Source organism: Mustela nigripes, chromosome 13 (assembly GCF_022355385.1).
Source record: "Mustela nigripes isolate SB6536 chromosome 13, MUSNIG.SB6536, whole genome shotgun sequence".
NCBI lineage: Eukaryota > Metazoa > Chordata > Mammalia > Carnivora > Mustelidae > Mustela > Mustela nigripes.
This window is the reverse complement of record NC_081569.1, coordinates 110,994,686-111,017,176: the sequence shown is the minus strand read 5'-3', so window position 1 is coordinate 111,017,176 and position 22,491 is coordinate 110,994,686. Positions and strand designations below refer to the sequence as shown.

Sequence of the window (22,491 nt, the reverse complement as noted above, 5' to 3'; positions counted from 1 at the left end):
AGATGGCCATGATCTCACTAGGGGACCGCCTACTGAACATCCCTGAGAACAGAAGGAGGGTCTCAGTACCAGGCTGACACATACCCATCTTTCCTGATAAGATTCCCCATTCCTTGTCACACAACATGGAGGCTGGATCTGACGGCGGCTGAACTCAAGAGAAATTTACTTTTCTGTGAGCCTCGTTCACAGAGGGTCCTTTCTGCAGCCAGATGGGAAACTCCCATATCCCAGCTCCCTTGTATGGCCAGTACCATGCCCTTCACATCCTTCCTAGGATTCTACAAGATTATGGGGCTTGAGTCTTGTTTTGTTTTGTCTCAAGCAACCCAAAGAGTCACACGTGCTAAAAATGGAGTCCTTACATCATGAACAGTTGCAGCCAGCTCCCCACCATTCATCAACCCAACCCAACCCAGAAATACCTCCTTCTTATCTCTGGACTACATATTCTGTGCCTGGGCTGGAACAGGTTCACGGTATGTTCCCTCATGGCAACCAGCTCCCCCACCCATTGCCAGGTGTGTCACTCAGTGACCTCATAGAGGCCTTCTCTTCTCCTCCTAGATGCTCAACATCAGGAGCAACCTTCATACTCAGGCCTGGCCTTGGGACCTCTTGGCTTGACCCCCATGTCTCTTACTCCTCACTCTACGGCGTTATCTCTGGCTACAACTCCACACGAGTGGTTTCCAGCCTCCTCCTTGACAGCATGGTTTATATTTAGGTTTGGCTGAAAATGAGCAGATGGATGAGGCGGAACCACCTCTTCCCCAGGGATGGGCCCCGCTTTGTCTTCCTGACATTCTCTCTAGGAAGAAAAATGTTGTCTGGCGTTCAGAAAGCAAGAGAGGCATGGTGAGAGGTGAGAGGAGTGTTTAGTAGCTGAAGAAAAGGGTAGGGAGATAAAAAAAAAAGGGAAAGTAGCAAGTGAAGCATTAGGGACTGCCTCAGCACACACTGATGATCTCAGAAAACAAAACAAAAAAGGAAAAAATTCCTCGTGTCTTTGGAACTTGGGGTGTGATATAGACTCCGCCAATCACTGAAGCTTAATCAAATACCACCTATGTATCTAGCACAGTCCATGCGCTCAAAAGCTTATGACCAATAGAGGTAACACATTTAAATAAAAAATCATGATGCAGAAAAGAACAGAGGTTGAATGACTGCTCTGAGAGCTCAGGGCCAGCCTGGCGCAGTGAAAGGCGACTCATCCCGGAGACTGACATGAAAACCCGGTCTAGGACTCAGCATATGAAAAAGCATCATGCATCATATTAAGGGATTTAGACTTTATCTTGCAGGGAATGGGGATGGAGTCATAGATTTTAAGCAAAGGAGTGATGCAAATAGATGTGTTTTAGAAAGATAAGTCTGTGGCAGTGTGGCTTAGAGGACAAGAGCTGGAGTCAGAATTATTTGAGATACACTTGCGCCCCACAGAGGAGCATACCTATTCTTTTTGTTGTTTTTTTTTTTTTTTAAAAACAGAATTTTTAAAATTTAAATTCAATTGGCCAACGTATAGCACATGATTAGTTTTTGATGTAGTGTTCAGTGATTCATTAGTTATGTATAACACCCAATGCTCAATACACCATGTGCCCTCCTTAATGTCCATCACCCGGTTACCCCATCCCCCCACCCACCTCCCTTCTGTAACCCTCAGTTTGTTTCCTGGAGTAGAGTCTCTCATGGTTTGTCACTGGCACTGAAATTTAGAGGGAGCAAAAATACGAGATAGTAATGTTTAAAGATTTTACCAGTTTTAACCCTCCCCTTCTACCCCCAGCAAATGTGACATCCCCCCTCAAGCTCTCTAGTGTGAGATCAGCTTGCTTTTTGCCTGACTTGCTCCTTGCCATCACCACCAGACATCCAGATAGATGGCTGAAGTGGGAGGCTCCAAATGAGAAGGGGCAGAACACTCTCTATGCTTCAGAGCCATGTCCTCTGCCTTGAGGACAATCTGCCTCTGATTGTAGGATGGATCCAGTGCTGCCTGCCCACATCACTATTCATGACCCAGGTTGGGGATTTTCACAGGTGTCCTCTCCAAAATTGGTGCTGGGAGCTCCTTCTAGGTAACCCAGACAATGAGTTAACTATGCTGGGGTGGGTGTTGCTTCTCCCCAGGTGTGGACCTGACCCTAAGCTCAGCTTCCCACAGCTCTAAGGGCTTCTCTGCCTCAGAAGGGGGTCTCTGATATCCCGGGAACACCAAGTTTTCTAGTCCTGAGCAGCTGGATTCAAACAGAACATCTGAAACAGCCGTGATCCAACCCCAAACTGCCTGGCATGGCACTGTCTTTCTGCTTTCTAATTAACAAGGTCAATTCTCACTCTTGATCTGTCAAAAGGCAGGAACAGCAGAGGAGCGAGGGGCCCTGGCACCAATGCATCTCTGGTGGCTTGATGACTGACAGAAGCCTGTTCGTTCTCTTCTGCTGTGTACCTGAAACTCTTCCCTTTCCTACAAAAAACTATCCCTTATCCACATCAAGTGTTGTTGAGCAATTTGTCCCAAACCTGGCGCACAGCAGGTAGTGACCCAGATGGGACACAGCTGGCAGAATGCTACACTTAAGAAATTAAGAAGTCATGAAATGTAGATGAACTAGCACAGGCTCTGAATCTGGATTTCCATGCCAGCTCTGCTATTAGCTGTCTAATAGTGGGTAAATTTACCTTCAGCCTCCGTTTACACATGTATAAAATGGGCAAAATTAATATCACACTCAATAAGATTGTGGTGAAAATCCCATGAGATAATGTTCCCAGCATACTTGGCTCCCCACTACTATTAAGAAGTTGACAGTGGAGAAGCATGCTTCATCCAGGCCCGATTCCTCCCTCTCCTGGGCTTCCTCTGCACTGATGAATTTCTACTAAGTTCTTTGTTAGAAACATGTCGCTGTCCTCATGGTGATCAGTTTACCCCTCTGTGAAATGGCACACTTTAAGGACACTATAGAAGTCATATACAGTCACTTATCTGAGGGTGTGACCTCTCACCTGGTGAACTTGTCCAACCAGACCCCCACCCAAACTTTGGAAGGCAGCGACAAGGTCCTCTGAGCAGCCAAAGCAGATGTTCCAAGGTCTACCCCATAATAGCACATACAGGTTGGGAGCAAAGATTCCCTGGATTTGGGATAAAAAGTTTCTGGCTTTGAAAACAGGTTAATTCAAATCCAACATCTACCATTTGTGTGATTTTTGGAAAGTTGCTCACATTTTTTGAGGCTCCGTTTCTTTTAAATTTAAATCAGGGTGTCAGTATGTTGTAAGGATTAGAGATAATGTTCCTGGCCCCTACAGGTTCCTTAATAATTGGGCTATTACTATTTCTGCAAGGTCAGGCTCCTCTAGCCCTTGTTGGTGCTAATAGTGGTCAGTAATGCAGCTGCATGAAGGTGAAGACATTTGATTCTCTGATCACTGAACCAGTAGATTCAGGCAACCAGGAGAAAGTCTTCCAGAAAACAGTGGTTCTCAGCCCTGGATACACCTTAGAATCTGGGGAGTTCCTAACCCTCCAGGGCCCTCACCACACCCCAGACCTATTACATCCAAGCACTGTGGCCGGGGCCCTGACATCAGTGTCTATAATGCTCCCCAGGAGATACCGATATACAGCCGAGACTGAGAACCCCTGGGATGCTTCCCCAATGTCAGTGTGCATATGGAGCACCTGGGGAGGTTACTAAGAAGCAGAGTCTGATTGAGAGGGCCCTGATTCTGAATTACTAGTAAGTTCCCTGGTGATGCTGATGTTACTGAGTAACAAGGGCTAGAGGGAGATTTCTCTTGTTATCAAGATATGACCGCCGAGAGCCTAGTGTCATGGGAAGAGACTAAGATGGAGCCTTGAGTTCCAAAAGCAGAGTGGCCTGGCACTCTTTAAGCAGAGGTGCGTAGCCCTCTACTTAGCAGTCTCAAGGAGTGTCATTACTTTGTAACAAAGTCCAAGTTGACAGTCATAATTACAACCCCAAATCTTTGAGGAATAGTTGCATTATGTGTAGGAGCACTTGTTTAAGAGGACTGGGGAACATATCATATATTTGAGAGAATCTCCTAATAAAATACATATCTTTAGTTATTAAAGGTGAGCTTTAAACAAAGTTTCCAATGAAAAATAACCAGTGGCACCAATGCATCTCTGGTGGCTTAACCCTCCCCTTCTACCCCCAGCAAATGTGACATCCCCCCTCAGTCAAGAACTGAGACAGGCAGTATCACTGTTCCCAATTAATTATTCTTCTGTCCCAGTAAAAGGATTATAGTTTCCCAGCCCATTCACACAGGGAGCGGCCATAGGACTTTTTTATCCAATGGAACGTGAGCACTTGAAACATGCTACGTGCTACATCCAAGCAGAAGTTTCAAGAACCACTGCATGATTCCTTTGCCTTTGCCACAAGACTCTACTAGGGGGTGCTCCTTCATTCTGGATCCTAGAATGAAGACAACGTAAGCAGGGCTTGCAGTGGATATGTCCACGGGTGAAAAATAAGCATTGTGACAAATGACTAATACATGAGCAATACAGAGAGGATTGCAGAAAACAGTAAAACTGCTGTTCCTCCCCGTGTACAGAGTTAGGGAGTTACTGTATGAAACAGAAAGTGAGAGGGGCCAGTAGTGAATGTGGCTCCCCGTATGCAGATCCTGAAGGAATGTGTAAATGTGGGAAGAAGGAGAAAACAGATACTTTCCTGGTAGATCTGGGGAGGTTTCTTAAAGAAAACACTCTCTGAAATGAAGGGAGGGTCTGGAAGAAATGAAGGTAGCGAATTACTCTAAAAGGTGAGAGGGCTTGGGTTAGATATTAGATTTGAAGCCCAACTTTAGATTTAGATGGAGGGAGCAGAGAGGGACAAAAAGGGGCGAGGGCTTTGCTATAAAGAGTGACAGGGGCACCTGGGTGGCTTAGTTGGTTAAGCATCCAACTCTTGATTTTGGATCTGGTCATGATCTCAGGGTTGTGAGATCGAGCCCCATGTCTGGCTCCACACTAGGCATAGAGATGGCTTGTGACTCTCTCTCTCCCTCTCTCTCTCTCTCAGCCCTCCCCCACCTCTCTCCCTCTCTTAAAAAAAAAAAAAAGTGACAAATTTTTTCCTATTAGAGATATCAAGCCTTCAAGATGATTCTTTCCTGGTCTTCCTGATGAAGGCAGCAGGGGCTACTTTGAACATCTCTTCTTCACTCCCTGAAGAGGAACCATGGATCTGATTGACTGGACTCCTGGGCATTGATTTGACTTTTCCTTGCTCTTTCTCTGGTTCCATTTTCACTGGTGCTGATGAATGTGGTTTGCAGTTAAATAACAAGGTCACTTAATTCTCTAGCCTAGGACAAATGAGGTACCCCAGGACTTAATCCAGTTCCTTCAAGTTTGGCCCTAGGTCCTAGAGTAATAGCCCCAGCTGTCATGAAGTGTCTGCTTGGCCAGCCATTGTCCTATGCTTGTATTTCCCTTGCACACCTCACCTGCAGGGAGAAATAATTAATGTGGGCAGGCTTCAAGTATTCCTGTGTCCTCTGGCCAAAAGTCCATCTTTAATACCATTTTAATGCCAAACCCCCTCTGACTTCTAAGACTACTTATCTTGCTCATGCCTGCTATCCTTGTAGCTATCGCCTGATGCCCGAAGAGATATTTTCAGCCAGAGTCAAGTTTTTAAATAATTATGTGCATGTGTGTTTGTCTTCTAAGGGCACCATGACATTTTGTAATCATGTTAATGGTTTTGGGAGGGGTGGTTATTTCCTAAACTTTCCTTACCAGTTTATCAGAATCCAAATAAGAACATAAGATCTGAAAACAGGTGAACTCAGCTGAGCAACTAAAGAGTACATGAAAAAAAAAAAAAAATAGGAAATCCCACAGAAGTAGAAGTAGCCACAGGAAAAGGATAAGTATGAAGAAAAGAGAAGGTCTTAAAATGAGAAAGTCAGCTAGGGACCAAATGACTTGAGCATCTCCCCCAACTTCTTTCCCCTCATCTCTCCTCCATTTGATGAAGCAGCCAAATTTAGCTCTTAAGATGCTTGAGGTGGATATTTCTTTGTGTTGCAAGCCAACAGAAGAGAGAGTCTTGCAAAATCATTTTCTTTCTCTTCTCTGCATGTAAAATCCATTATAAGGCTGAGGCCATTTCTCTGCTCTAGAGAAAAGAGAAGTATTTACAAAGAAGGCAGAATAATGTCTTCACAAAATAATGTCTCTTCACAAAAGAGAAGACCAATTAAAGCCACACAGGGGAGAGCTTTGTAAGCTTATTTCTGCTAGGAGCAAAAACTCCTAGCCATCGACCAGCTTCCATAAGCAACCAAATCTGAGTCATAGGGATAAGACTCCTGAAGATTTCGTCAGAAATTGACATCCACTGGCTTGTACTCCACCATCTTCCTGCAGGCCTTGTGCATGAGGACACCAGATAGAATGGCCTAAGGGAAACAGAATTCTCCTGGTACAGCAGATAATCACCCAGAGCCATTAGATCAAGAAGAAGCAGTTTCATTCTGTCTCCGTTCATAGAGTCACTTACTTTCTCCTTGGCATTCCTCATTCTTTTTCTACTTTTCTATTTTCTGGGTTTCTTTTTTCTAATCCTCAAAAAATAAAATCTTGCTTCCTTAATCAATACTATCTGCAATGACCAGGAAGGACTTTCCTCCAGTTAACTACTGTCCCCGGAGTAAGATGAGCACATAGGAAGCCAGGCTGGCAAAGCATTAGGAGTGAAGGTAGGGCAAGATCCAGACTGGGGTGGTACAGGGGAGAAGGATAAGGCCAGAGCTGAACTTGGGAAGAAGACCAGATGGGGGCGAGACTTGCTGGAAAACATAAGGGCACTGGGAAGGGAAACTAAGAAATATGAGTCAAACTTTATACCAGGCAGAAGCTGGGCTGCTATCTCATACCAATGGAGAAATGCTTGTTACAGCAAAGGAATGAGGAGTCTGACTCCAGTTGTTAAATTCTGACTTCTGACAGCTTTTAAGCCTCACCCCTGCTCTTCCTTTTGTGCCCACAGCAGATAAGAAAGCCTGGGTGCTCCCTCTCTTGGTGAGGGCGAGGGATTCACACTGAGCAAGCCAGTGCCTGTGCAGAACTCTCACTCTGGCCCAGCTCCCAACCACAAAAAAATTTCTGTGCTGAATGCTTTGTCTATTTTCTTGGGTATCTCCCTCCCCCAACTCCACCCCTGCCTGAATGGCCTGCCATGCCCTCCTCCTCAAACGTAATCCAAACCTTTTCATACTCTCTTGGTGTGTGCAGGAACTATTGTCAGTCTCCACATCTGAACCAAGGTTTCAGGAGGTGTCCACCTAAGTCTGCGGGTAACAAAGAATAGATCTAGGAGTGTACTCTCATCATCTGTGGTGATATCTGGTAATGATGTATTCAGGCCAAAATGACAACAACAAAACAATTTCAGAAAAGCTGGGCCAAGTTGACCAAGAGAAGGTCGAGGCTAGAGGTTGATACAGCTGTTGGTGGGATAAAGATGGAGACAGTGAGAAGTCAAGTCAGTATTTCTAATCTCAGCTTGTTGGTCAGAGTCTATCAGCTGGGCCACTTCCATGAATTTGAAATGCCTTTATAGGCTACAAGCACATAAAATGTGAGCTGGGAACATTGACCATAGTTCTAGGAAAACTCCAAACTCCATTCATCTCACTTGTTCTGACCCTTTCTCCCTGAGTTTTTGGTCTCCCATCTCGTTCTCTCACTGCCTCCAATTTTTATTTTACATGTTCATGATTTGATTATTTGCTTTGTATATAGTCTGATTTGAACTGGTATTTCCCCTTCAGATCTGATTTTTGCTACCATACATTAGGACTCTAGTTAAGCAATGACTCTATACATACAACACACACACACACACACACACGTTCAGATACCACACACACCAGGAATGGAATGCTGACTAATGAAAAATGCTGACTAATCAAAAGGAGCTAGTGAGATATATTCAGAGTCCAAGCTTCCCAGATGTCTTAAAGACCCAACCCCATGGTTTTCATCAGGCTATACATTACAAGGAAATTACATGCATATAGATTCTAATGGCACTATCTTATTTTCTCTGAAATTAGGGCAAGACAGCTAAGATCATTGGTGAAATAGTGATTTTGGTTAAACACACACACACACACACACACAAGACATAAGTATTTGGCCCACTAGTGTCTATTTTTCAGTTAATCAAGACTTTGTGGTTAACTGAAAAGTGAGGTTGAAGATATTAGATTCGAGCTGTATACAAATCAGCACAAAAGATGCTCTGTGATAGTGGAGAGAAACAAACTGGAAGTTCCAGTTTTAACTTTGTCACTCTATCTCTGCGATTTTATATAAGTCACCCAATTTTTCCAGGCTTTTGTTTTCTTGTCTACAAATTGGTGAGTTTAGACCAACATCTAAGGTTCTGTAAACTCTAAACCCTTATTGGATATGTTAGTCAGGATAGTCTAGGCTATGTTGCAGTAACAAATAAACTGAGAAGCTTAGTGGTTAAAACTTAAAGTTTATTTCTCATTTATGCAAAATCTACTGTTGTTCTTAGGACTCCCAAGGGAAGTTATTTCCCAAAGATTCAGGCTGCTAGAGGCTCTATCGTTTAGTAGTTGTACCATCCAGAAGACACGACCTCTAAGGCCTTTGCAGCAAGCATAAGAGAAAACTGAGGGTCAGGCCCTAGCTTGCTTATAAATATGTGATATATAACACTTCCACTCACAGCCAACTGACTATTCATCTCCATCCAACTCAAAAGGGCATGGCAATGTGGGATAGCATATCTCTGCTGTAGTGGGTTTAAGACTCTACATCAGGGTCATAGGCTCCCATCATATATGGCCCAGCTACTCTGACAGAGATTTTCCAAAGACAATACCTCTAAGAAGGAGTTGCCATCTTCCAAAAATGGGCTCAGAGCTCACAAATACACTAGCATGTGAATGGCTCCCCAAAGCTTATCAACAGGACAAAATCAACTCTGACAGTGCAATAGGAAATGCTCTGATAGTTTGTATGAGACCTAAAAGGGGGTGGGAAGAGGATCCTATGTGTAGCTACCAGAGCACATAAGCATTAAAAATGGAACCTCATTTCATGATTCTCATATTCTACTTTACCTAGTACACTGGGCCAAAAGAATGCAGAAAAACAAGTTGCTTAATTTGCTCTTTCTGATGCAGCAAAACGGATACTAGTTGCAGACTAAACAAAGCTGAAGGCATAGAGGTCATTTGCACCCAACCATCATGTGCCTACTACTGGTCTTCTGCCTGGTCAACTCACCCAAACTCAACAGTCAAGTTGTATTCCTCTATTCCTCCATGCTCCCAACTAAGCTGAAGAATCTTGGTTTGTTCCACAGATTCTGAGTGTGATATGACACCTGGTGAATTTCTTAGGGTTCCTCCTTGCAAAATGAGTCTATTTTGCAGGAGAAAGAAGAGAGGGCTGGAGCAGACTCACCTGCAGCCTAGGGCTACCACAGCTTGGTCATAGATTATGCAGGAGTCCCCCTTCTAAGCCTTGGAATAAATCTTGCAGGTTACTACCTTCATAATTTGAAGAAATTTGGCTTTACAAAGCATTAAAGGGCCCAGGAGATGTGTAGAGGAAAGGAAGAAAAATGGAATGGTTTCCAGGTAGCAATTCAGTTTCTCTTTGTCCAAGAGTTCATCCATTTCTGTGTTTTCCAAAGTGCCACTGGGGAACGTTTTCAGGGGATAACCTCCACTTTGCCTTACTGGCTATTTAGAAAAATAAATGTCTCAGTAGGCAACACCCAACTCATCTAAAAGATTCTATGTGTAGCCTCTCTTGAGGAAGCCACTTTTATAAAGCAGGGGAGAAATTCTCATGTGCTGGCTCATTAAATAGTGTTTGCGGAAGCAGGAGACTCCAGCACTCTCCTTTCTCCATTGCCCCCTGCCCTATCCCTGTCTCCATCATGTGGAAGATCCTTAATCTATTGAAGGCCCAGCTGGGTCCAAAGCCTAAGGTTAAGCCATGTCTAACTTATGGGATGGGCTTATCAGAAGTCTATTAAGAAGAATAGAGGAATACAGCAGCCACAAAAAAACTAGTTTAGTCCTATAAGAAAATCATAGTGGTCAGAGGAGGCTCTGAGTTCATCTTAGAGCTGACTGCACAATTTTATTTCCCAACCAGCCCTCCTGAACTCCTGTAAGTTTGATAATATGAATAAGAATCATTTGCTGACCAAGCTCTTTGTCAGTTACTGTACCAGGCACATTATTATGTATGGATATGAGCTAGTTCTTAATAACATACCAAGCATGCAATTAAAGATTGTCAAGAAGCCAAATTTGGGTGTTTATGGACTAAAATGAGCAGTGTGTGGAGTTTCCTAGTCCAGTTTCCTAGTCCAGTCCAAGAAATCTGGCTGCCAGATTTCTTGGACTCAGGACAGTGGGTGAAGCTGAGATAGTGTCTGGATTTGCAGAGAACTGGGTGGATATAAAAAGTTCCTGGAGCTCTGGAGAGGAGAATGTGATCAGTCTGGCCTCATTGCTGTCTGGAGTGGGTCATCATTTTCAATTGCTAACCTTGAGTTCATTAGGAGATCTTCAGACTCATACTTGTTAATCATTTGTGTTTAACCCATGCCCTGGTACATTCTGGTTGTTATGTTCTCACAAGGCCTTACCCCTCCAGTTCTCATGTCACCTGAAAGTGGGACGAAGTCAGCAGATACTCTTGTCCCCATTTCAGGGACTGGGCTCCAGTGAGAAAGGAACCCTGATGACACAAACCCATGTAAACAACCCGGTGATCTGATTAGACAAGAAAAGAAGTTGCTTGAACCAAAATGGAACCAATTTAGGCCACTAAAATTAAGAGTAAAGAAACTCTGATGTCAAGACCAACATGCTCGCTGCTCATTGAATCATGGAGTGAATGTTGGTGGGGTGAAAGCAAAACCTTTTGTGGAGCACATGGCCATTCTCTCTACCTGGAGAAAAGGAAAGATCACACATAGAAGAGACCTGGACAGATGCCCCCCCATGCCTCCATCTCACTTTCCATTTATTGTCATGCTGTTCTCCTTCCCTCCACCCGCCCCCCCCCACCCGCCTTTACTCAGTGCCATCTGGTCTCTTTCCCCACTTTTTGGGCCAAATAGCATCCTCACAAACCCTGCCAGCCACCTCCTACTGCCAAACCCAATAGTCTCTCTCCATCCTTGCTCTGGGTTGAATTATGTCCTTGTAAAAGACATAAAGAAGTCATCAGCTCCAGTACCTCAGAATGAGACCTAACATGCAGACATCAATAGTTAAGATGAGGTCATACTGGGGTAGGGTGGGCTTTTCACCCAATTTGACTGCTTCCTTTTAAGGAAACATGTGAAGATACAGAAACACGGAGGGAGAAGACATTTGAAGAGATTTAAGTTATGCTGTACCAGCCCCGGAACGCCTGGGGCCAGCAGACGCTAGGGAGATGCAGGGGAGAATCCTTTCCTAGAGCTTCAGAGGACACATGGCCTTGCTAATACCTTGATTTTGGACTTCTAGCTTCCTGACCTGGGACAGAATAAATCTCTGTTTTAAGCTTCACACCTTGTGCTCCTTTATCATGGCTGCTTGAAACCAAGTACTGTTCTCCTCTCGCATTCTCAGCCTGTTCCACTTACCTCTTCTCTGTCTCAAAACTCCCCCTGATCTTGATTGCCTTAACCCATCATTATCTTACTCCTTCACGGCTCTGCTCTGTCCTCCTCCCTCCCTGGTGTCCCTAGATGCTTCACCCTAGATGTATATGCATCTTCTTGGTAGTCTTCCCTTTGAATTTTGCTCTTTCTATTCTTATTAAGCACCTACTCAGTGTTAAGTATAGAGTAAGATGCCACAGATACGGGAGAAAGCAGCACAGCTATGGGACGAGGGAACTATTAAGTCTTAATTTCCTGTCCTCCAGCTCCATTTATCTACCTCTCTATCTAGCACCTCAACCCTAATTCACCAGCCTCTCCAGACCGTTCCCCCACTTGGTTTACTATTTTGGTTAATTGCTCCATCAGTCTTCTATTTCCCCAGGCAGGTGACCTTGGCTTCTCTTTGATTGTTCCTTTTCCCGTAACAATCCGCTATCAAGTCCCTTGGATTCTGCCATTATCTTGTTCCTCCATAACGACCCTTGTTTAAACCCACATTAATTCTCATCTGAAAGAGTCTGGCAACCTCCTCTCCAATCTCTCTATCTCTCGCCTCTCTCCCTTCTGAGTCATCTTATGAGAATAATTCCTTTTTCTCAAGCACAGCTGTGATTAAACATTTTTTAACCAAACCCTCAATGTCTCCCCACTGACTGACAAATTAAATATAAATTACTCACCCTTACATCAAAGGTCTTTTATGACAAAGCCCTGATCTACCTTATCTTCCAACTCTTCCCCACTGCACCTTACACATCAATCAAATTAGTTGACTTCTGGTACTTCTCCATCTTCAGATTTCTGCATATGCTATTCCCTCTACCTAATAAGTCTGGATTGCTTTCTTTTCCACTCCTCTAGCCCCACCTGATAAAATCTTACCCATCATTCTCCAAGGGTTGTCTTGACCATCACTCCCTTAACACAGCCCTTCCACCAGGTGGGATCCTTTCTCTCTTTAGTCCCCATTACCCATGGTTTATACCTCTCTTGATTGTATTTGTCCCATTTGCATCTTTGTCTTGTCCCCACACCTGGACTATGTCCTACCCATCATGGTGGATTAAGTCCTCGGAAATATGAAGAATGCACCAGAAATGGATGGCGTGGGTTTCATTCCAACTTTATTAACTTGGTAACGCACTAGGAGTGACAACACCCTGGCACACAATGATATTTCCAAAAGCTCTTCATTAAAACACAGAAAAATGACTTGACAGGGATTAGAGATGCCACAGTGACTTGTTCTTAGAGATTTAGTGGGATCTGAAAGAAAAGGAAAACAGAATTAAAAACCAAATGTGTATCCAATAAGAGACCGACATCTTCAAAGCATTAAAATTATAAAAATAGCAATCAATATTCATGTATTATTTACTATGTGCCAGACATGGTTCTAAATGTTCCATATTAATTCATTTAGTCCTCACAAAACCCCTTTTTCTGATGAGAAAACTGAGCACAAAATGCTTAGGCATCTTACCCAACCAATATCATAGCTAATTAGTGATGGAACTAGACCCAAGCAGACTGGCTTCCTAATGCCTGATTCCAACCACAACATTATCTGGCCTGCCTCTCACTGTGCTATAGTGAGCTGAGCCCCCAGGATACACCCATCTTTTGACCTGCATGATTCTAGTAAGCCACCACCACATGCAAACCAGTGTCCCTGGAGTCTCCTGGGAGCAATGATTCATACTAAGAGCTTTGAAGGGTCACTTCCTCAAGCATGGGGCTGCTGCATAAACTCCTCTAATCATGGAAATGGTGCCATCACCCCGACCAAAGAATGGACGACAGTAGAAATGGCCACTCGGGAAGTAGTGAAGGGTGCGGGGCTTAGACACTCTGAAGCCACGAGCCTCACTGTGTGTTGAGGTTAAGGTGGCGGCCCTAGCTGCTCTCTTTCCCCCAGATACCATCCAGCCCCCCTCATTCCACTCACTATCCAGGGCTGTGAGGAGTGCCATATGACATCCATACCCCTAGTTCTCCAGTTCTCCACATCCACTCCAGTTTCCCATTCACCGTCTCCTCTACTTAGAAAGTGCCATGCTGAATGACGATCCACAGTAGGGTGGAATGCCTAGATGCCATGGTGGGGAGGGCAGGTGGACGGTAGGAAGCTATCCTTGCCCTGGTGGTCATATAGGCCAGCAGGGGCTGAGATCACATTTAGTGCCAGGCACTGTTCTCTGCCCTATTTATATATTAGCTCATTTAACTTCATAACAACTGCTCACTGATGGTCCTCTTTTTTAAATATTCATTTTACATATGAGAAACCGGAGGCACAGAAAAGTAAGGTAATTTTGCCAGATCACCCAGCTAGGTAGTGAAAAGGCCAGGATTTGAATTCATCCATATCCCTTTTTTTTAACCACTGGCCTTCACTGAATGCCTCCCTCCAAAAGGACACGATTGCAGATACGTGAAATATCCCTTTAGAGCACACCAGAATCAGTACTGGAGCTTTCCAAAGTACCAGAAGCCAAGCCTCACCCCCAGAACTTCTGGTTTCCTTGTTCCAGAGTGGAACCTGAAAGTGTCTATAAATGAAAAAGCTCCTCCGGTGGGTTCTAATGCTTTAGATCTGGGCTGGTTTGGGCGTCCACATAAAGTGCATTCATTTTGTCTTGGCCTTTGGGTGGTTCAACACCATATGTGCCAACATATAAGAAAAGACCCAAATACACAGATGAAAGGAATCCCACTGAGTTTTGACAAACATGGATTGATGAGATTTTAGAAATATGAATAATATAATTTAAATATCTACTCATAGTTAATTCTTGGGTCACACATATACATTTAATTTCATGCATGACACAGAGTAGCCAATCAATATAGAAACACTGCTCTTTCCTTTCTCATCTTCCACAAGATCATACCAGTTTGACTACACACATGCATCTAGCACACTCTTATCTTACATCCCCGCACAGGTCCCTACCGCATATCACCTGCACGGCTCTTCACGGATAAGAATACACTGGTTTTTCACTGCTGGTATCATGTGGTTCCTGGAAATTTTATCCCATGTCACAAAAAATACATTTGCATAACATCAGGGCCATCGGCCGTCTGTGTGTGTTGTAGGAGGGCTGGCTGTCTGCTGGTAGGTGACGCTTTCCCCTGGCCTCATTCTGATTGATCTGCACTATGTTCTGAGCAGTTTTTCGACATTGCACGTGGTATTCCTGCCTGCGAGCATATTCTTGGCTATTTACAAACCACCAACCCCTTGCCATATTGTTCCTTAAAGTGAATCTCAAAAAAGCTTATTTACAATGATGGCCACACTTGCAATTGTGAGGTTACGCACTCAGCAATAATAATTGGAGCTAGGACTAATAAATAATAACATCTAAATAATAATAGAGCTGAATTGTGAGATTACCCACTCAGCAATTTAATGGAGCTTAATCTCCATTCCGTTTCTTTGTCTCCTGTTTCTTCACTGAGTCAGACTGGAGCTGACTCTCATGTTGGTTGGGGTAGTCTCTCCCGTGTTTGGGGTCCCAAGTAAGGTACCTGAAGGACATGTCCTCTAATGGGAGACACTTTGCAAAGGTTCCAGTAGAAGGTGACAGACTGTCTTCCAAAAGGTCTTTCAGAGCAGGGAAGATCTCACTTTTCGTGCAGGCACAGACCAACGCCAAAGGACAAGGCCCTGCTGCTTCGATCTCCCCACTCACTGGCCCAAGCGCCATCATGCCCCGGGCTGCTGGACTTCCTGGCCCCCCTTTCACTATCCCCAGACTCTGAAGCAACAGAGGCGGGAGAGGTCTCCTCCTCCTCCCACAAGGCCCCCTCCCCCTCTCTCCCCGCCAGGTGTCTATGTCTCCCCAGTGGGAGACCTCTGTGGGGCAGCCCCCGCATCTTTCGGCAGGGCCCCGGTGTTTGAACAGGGATGAGACAGGCCTCCATAAGCTGCTTATTCTAAGTTGAGGATTGTGCCTCCTTGCCAATTGATACTGGAAATAATTACTTCTTAGAATCTTTGAAAACCAAATGTGTAAAGAGAAATTAAAATCTAATTAAATGGATGTAGGCAGTTCTGTCTGAGCTGACAATTCTTAAGCCACTGCAGTTTGTCAGAGGTTACATTATCTGTCCCCAGGTGCCTCTGTCTCCACTTGGCCCAGAGCCTAGGACTCCGCTCCCCTCTTCGACACCCTCCCCTCAGCCCTATCCTGGGTCCTGGGTCCCTAGTGCTCTTGGGCAGAGATGCTGGAGACAGGCTGTCAGGGGGTTGCTGTGGCGCCTCCTGGAGGATGGCATTGGCCCTGATCTCCAAGCACAAACCACTGTTTGTCAACGGCGGTGCCTCTGGCCTTAGGGAGAGACAGTTCCTTTTGGGGGCATCTCTGGCAGGGGCAGGAGTCAACACCACCCCCAGTGAGAGCCACCTCTGGGTGCCAACTCTGTTGGGCAACTGGCCGTAGGCGGCAGCCAGAAACGATAAGCCCTAGCCCCCTTGGCTCTACTGTGACAATCCCTCCGACCAGGATTAGTTGAATCTGTGCACGTGGGACCAGCGGTGTGAGGTTCCTGAGGGAACGGACTAGTTTTTATAACAATCCACTTTTTGCCGCCACATTGTTACTGCATTTTATGAATCGGAAAATCAGTTTGTAATGGATTGGAGGTGGGGGGGGGATGTGAGCAATCACCACACATTGTTTGGAATGTTGTCCTGGGCCCTCCCTGCATCTTCTGGACCCAGCTCTCCACCGCTTCAGCTTCTCTGGGATCACTACCAGGGGCTACATCTTGTTGTTTGCACGTGGTTTTTTATAGCTCTGTGTGAAAAGTGGTTCTTTCCTCCCTAGGCCACTTTCTTCCCTAGAAACCTTTTCAGTTGTTGGAAACAAAGGTTTGTGCATATCACCTGGAGCAAAGGCGCGGTGGGCATGGTCATGGCCAAGTTTCACCTGGAGAGAAGCTGGATGCATAACGGTGACACATGATGGGATCCAAGGCAGGTGAGGTGCAGGGAGCAGCGGCTCTCTCCTCTTCCCACCATGGCTGCCCAACTCTTCCCAGCGTCTCTCTGCTCTGTTGTTTTGGGCTTTTTCCCTCTCTCTAGCTTCCCCCTCTGTGAGCTCATGGTTTCTGCTCCCTCTGCACTCTGCCCTGCATTGGCCCATCATGGCCTTTTCCAACCTCATGACCTTGGCTCTACCTGCCTACAGCCCAGGCTCTGACTTTTTGTAGTCTGAGGTAATACAAGGAGGGACTCGGTTGGGCTGTGGGCCTTTTTCCCTGCCGGGCTTCAGTCTTAGCAGGCTAGCTAGAGGCTGCACTTAGGCTAGTGGCCTCTTCTGGGCCTGCTGCTTTCCTCCTAAGAGGAAGGGAGCAGAGACACTTGGTAGACTGCAGGCCCCTTAAGCAGCAGGGGCCATGGAAGGGGCAGTTTCCCAGGACTCTGTCCTAGCCTCCATCCATCCAAAGCCCTCTTGCTTCATCGCCTCTTACCCAGACTAGGTGACACCAGGCAGTCGGGCTGACTCCTCCCCCACCCCGGTCCTTGGGACAGGGTCTCTAGTGGGTACCAGCCGATGACAGGAGCCTCACCTATCAGATTCTGTGGCCGCGTGAAGTGCACCTTCCTGAGCGTTTCTCACCTCAGCCCCGTGGCAACCCTCCTGCTCACTGCTGGAACGGGCGTGCAGAAGACGGCTGGAAGCATTGCCTACTGCCCAGGCTCGGGAATAGACAGTTCCGCAGGGGTTAATGGGGTTTGGGCTGATGAAATCACAGCAGTTATCTGCTGTGGAAACTCTGATAGCCTAAAACAGTTATGACTCCCTGGACACTTCCCCATTCCCTTCTGAGCCATTTTCATTCTCGGTCTTGTCGGCAATGAGCTTTTGCATCAACATGTCAGTGCCCCCTTGTAATAACGCCATAATGCCGTTGTTTTCACACCGCTGTTAAGGGTGGGTGCTGCTGAGGCTGCCACAGACGTGCGCCAGTTTGCCAGCTGAGCCCCCGGACGCCCAGAGCCATCGCTTAGCTGGATGCCTGGTGAAGAGGCCCTTTTGCCCAACAGTGGGTCTCTGTGGAACCAGAGGCCATCAGGGGATCCTGATCAGTGAGGGAGCTTTTGGCCTCATGACCAAGCCCCAGGGACAAAATCCCAAAGGTGGGCAGAACCCTAGTTAACCCCCACTGTCTCCTCTACAGGCTTAATGCTCATTCTCGCCCCTAGGAGCGCAAGGACTCCCTCACTCCATTTCCAATGGAGAAGAGCACCATTGTTTCTTGTCTCTAGGGGTAAAACTTTGAGGATTGAGATCTTACTTTGAGCCTAGAGACGAAAGTAAGAAACCAGACCCTTGTACTGTGTTTGGTCTGGGCTACAGGGACCTGCAAGAGCTTTGGTGACCAGTCTGGTGTTCATTAATGTGACACAGAAAGACCTCAAGGCTGAGTGTGACTCCTCCTCCTTCTGTCTGTCTGTCTGTCTCTCTCTCTCTTTTACTTCAGAGACAGTAACTACTTCTTCCCCCTTTCTCTTCTCCTGGCTTCGACCAAGTTGAAACCTAGGTTACTTTTGCCATCTCTTGGACCACTCTCTTCCATTCTGGTTTCTTCCCTTGAAGGAAGTTAGTCCTGGGACAGTCTTGTAGAGATGACCATCTCCCCAAATCACCCCTAATGCAATTTGATGCCTAACCTTCAGGTAAGGACCCACACTTTCCTTTATTATCTTTACACAGTAGTTAAAATGTGTACAAAAGATGGCGGAAGAGAATACTTCACAGTTTGCTATAAATTGTCAAACTACAGGGAGACCATCTGGGTAGATTCTCTACAACTGTGAGGCAGAGGAAGGGGTCTGAGCATCCAGGGAGTGGATCAAGGGAGTGGATCAAGGACAGTCTTAGTGTCAAGCAGTTGTTTCCTGCCTTGGTGCATGGGAGGCCTCACACAGCTCTGCTGGATGCTAACTAGAGCAGCCAGTGTTTAGAGCTAGGGACTGAAAGTCCTCCACGGCTCTGTAGTCCTGATTCCTGGCCCAGACATCTGCTATTTCACAACAGACTAATAGAGATGGGAAGGGCACAATGCTCTGCCAGGGAGCCATCTCCAAGAACAGGAGCTAGTCAAGGACACGAGGCCAGGTAATCTGTTACCACTGGGCAAGATCTAACAGTGACTAATCACCCCTTGGGTTATGGATGCATTTGTACATCTGATATTAACACCCAGTACATTATTTATGAGCCCAGATATGAATAATTCAGTGTGTCCACATTTAGCAGGTTTCTGCCTGAAAATCAGCTTTGCATTGGCGCTTGGCTCCTGACATTGAACCAGGAAGGACTGGGAAAGAAGCAGCTCACCTCATGGGCCATGCCTAGGGAGACTGGACTGCTCCTTGTGGGGAGCCAAGTCCCGTCCTGACACAGGGCATTCATTTAGCACTTCTGCCACCTTTGCTTGGTTTACTCATCTGTGTAATGAAGATAGTTGTTGGGCTTGATGGTCTCCAATGTTCATTCCAGTCTTAAAATTCTGAGAAGGAGAAAAAGAACTAACAAAAGAGGTAGGAACAGATGTAATATTCATGGTCCAGAATGGTTGCACTTGGCTGGGAGCTGTGCCCAGGTGGTTGGTTTCAGGCTCTGACTTGCTAGTGGTCCCAGGCACAGAGTGAGGTCTGGTCCATGGCCCATTTCCCTAGGTGTCTACGTGTTTCCATCACATGACCCTATGACCCTCCTGTTCGTGAGCTACCTGAGACCAGAGATCTAGTTACTATCTTTGTCTATCGCACTTATGATCACGGTGCTCATCGCATGCTGGGTCCTTGTAGGTGAATGTTAAATGGAAGGATTGATGGGTAAGGAAAAAGTTGCCATGTGGCTTTCCCAGATATCAGATCTCTGTCCTTCACTCCAACAGTGACGGTCTTTGACTCTTTTAAGTGAAGCCCAAGGGATGGGGAAAAAAAGAATAACCTTGCATCTTGCAAACTCAGCCATCTTTTGGCTGTGGCTAGAACTGAGCCGAGTGCCCCTCTTCCTAAGAGTAGATCCTCCATCCCGTGTCTACTGTGACAGAGGAGATGGAGGCACGTGGTCAGTGACAGAAGCCGGCCGGCGTGTGACCTTGTGCTGGTCGATTCTCCAAGCCCCTTTGTTTCTCTGCAAAATAAAAGGGTCATTTATAGGGCCATTTTCAACCCCAGATTCTTTATGTAAACCGGAGAGAGAGGGGCTGTGGACCTGCCTTGAGTAACCCTGAGTTTAGTGACACTTGGAATGTGAAAAGTGAAATTGCTCGTGACCCCTTCAATGCTAGAAGAATAAAGCCATGAGCTCCAGACCCTGTGAGCCAATTGCTCTGTCTCTCGGCTGGAGCTGGCAGTCACAACCTCATATTTGGGCCAATATCTGTGAACCCAGCTCGTGCTCCTAATTCACACCTGCTCCTGTGCGAACAAGTCCATGTGCCTTCCTGCGGGAGGTGGAGGAGGGAGGCCGAGAGTGCCCCAGTGCCTGATGCAGAACTCTAGGCAAGAGACAGCATTCGGGAACGGTGGGAGTCAGAGTTGGAAGGCTTCCGGTTTAGCCGAATGTCCCTGAGTGCACCTGTTCTTCGATCATGTAGGAGAAACGGAATCGTTCTGCTGCTAAAGATATGAGCCAATGGACTCAATTACCTCTTTTGAAAGCCTGTTCTGGCTTGTGATCATGGGCACAGTTTTATTCTAATTGAAATCTCTCTTGATGAGGCCTATTTCTTCTTTTTCTTTAATCTTCTGAGTTGATGGAGAAGCACAGACCATGGTTAGAAATCAGCCTTCCTAATTGGGTCTCGTCTTTCTCCAGCAGAAACTACCCTTGTAATCCTCGGGTGAGGAACCAGTCCTCTATTTTCCATGTCTCTTTTCAGTACCATTTTCAACTGTTGCACCCTCTTTTCAAATACAGTGATGAAATGTAGTGGCCCCTCCAACAGACAGATGTGTGCTTTCTATGACGCTGTTCCCAAATTGCTGGTTGACTTTTTAAAAACACCAGCCTCTGGGGCACCTGAGTAGCTCAGTTGGCTGAGCTTCTGACCCCTGATTTCTGCTTGGGCTGTCACTCTGAGGGGGTAGGGAGTCTACTCAGGATTCTCTCTCTCCCTCTCTGCCCCCCCATTCACTTGTGTTCTCTTGCCAAAACAATATATAAATCTTTTAAAAATATTAAAATTAGGGACACTTAAGTGGCTCAGTGGGTTAAAGCCTCTGCCTTCGGCTCTGATCATGATCTCAGGGTCCTGGGATCGAGGCCCGCATGGGGCTGGATCTCTGCTCAGCAGGGAGCCTGTTTCTCCCTCTCTCTCTGCCTGCCTCTCTGCCTACCTGTGATCTCTCTCTCTCTCTCTCTCTCTGTCAAATAAATAAATAAAATCTTTTTAACAATTAAAAAAATTAAAAAGTATATAAAAAATAAAAAAATATTAAAAACATGGATTCCTGGGTGGTTCAGTCATTAAGTGTCTGCCTTTGGCTCAGGTCATGATCCCAGGGTCCTGGAATTGAGCCCCACATGGGGCTCCTTGCTTGTGTTCCCTCTTTCACTGTCTCTCTCTCTCTGTGTCAAATAAATAAAATCTTAAAAAAAAAAAACTTAAAAAAATTAAAAACACCAACTTCTAACTTAATTCAGTGCCTGTTTCACTGTGATTCTCGGATGGTTTTTTCCCCTAGAAACGCCTGTTTTAACTGTAAAATACTCAGCTGTTCTAAATATAATGGCATATAATGACACTGAGAAAGAGTGGCCAATGATGGTAACTGATAATCATAACGAAAAGGGAAAGAAATGATGGTGACCAAGCAATGGTGACAGAGGATGGGATTCCTGGAACGCAGCGATGCCCGATTCCCGCAGAGCAGCCCCTCTGCTCCGGCGCTCTAGGCAGGAAGCTAAAGATGATCCCAGGCAATTGCTAGCACTCAGCATTGTTCTAGGATAATTTGTTCGGTCACAATTATCTCCAATCTCCTAGAGCGTTAATGCTTATTGGTAGGCATTAACACGCCCCAATCTTCCTCAAACACTAAGGACTTTCTCACTGGTTTCCGGCAGGCAGAGAGAAAAGCCAGAGAGGACGAAGATGGAAGGCAACCTCACTGAGGACTCTGCTGTCCCGCGGGGAGGCGCACCCCCCGCTCCGAAGGGCTTCCGGGGCCATCAGCTGCCTGAGGTGGGGTGGAGGGCAAGCGCGTTACTGAGGTGTAGGCAGCTGGGGGTTTTGTTAAAGATCTTTCTATTGGGGCGCCTGGGTTGCTCAATGGGTTAAGCCACTGCCTCCGGCTCAGGTCATGATCCCAGGGTCCTGGGATCGAGTCTCGCATCAGGCTCTCTGCTCAGCGAGGAGCCTGCTTCTTCCTCTCTCTCTCTGCCTGCCTCTCTGCCTACTTGTGATCTCTCTCTCTGTCAAATAAATAAATAAATTCTTTTAAAAAAAATCTTTCTGTTGCATTCTGGAGTCTTTTTCCATTTAATTCAGTAAATGCTTATTGAATACCTGCCAGCCAGGCACTTTGCTGGGCACCAGGAAGGAACACAAGGACAAAGATTTTGTCCCCAAGGTACTGACAAGCAGTGGGGAAGGAGGAAATGGAAGGGCTCAGCGAAACACAAATGTGGAGAAGCTGTGCAGTGTTTCCAGAACAAAGAGCCTGGGAATGAACTGCAGGGAGAAAGATTACCTTTGGTTTGTGAGGCATTGAATTGCACCTTAGAGAACTTCTTTT

The 22,491-nt window shown here is 45.9% G+C and overlaps 1 long non-coding RNA gene across 1 annotated transcript in view; it reads left to right on the top strand.

Annotated features, from left to right (window-relative positions):
• The window catches only part of LOC131998857 (uncharacterized), a 34,979-nt gene extending 12,879 nt beyond the window's left edge, over window positions 1-22,100 (top strand). Inside the window, exons 3-4 of the long non-coding RNA XR_009398894.1 lie at window positions 16,559-16,711; window positions 21,821-22,100. This is a non-coding gene — a long non-coding RNA (uncharacterized LOC131998857). The remainder of the gene's footprint in view (window positions 1-16,558; window positions 16,712-21,820) is intronic.
• Window positions 22,101-22,491: the final 391 nt, after the last annotated feature.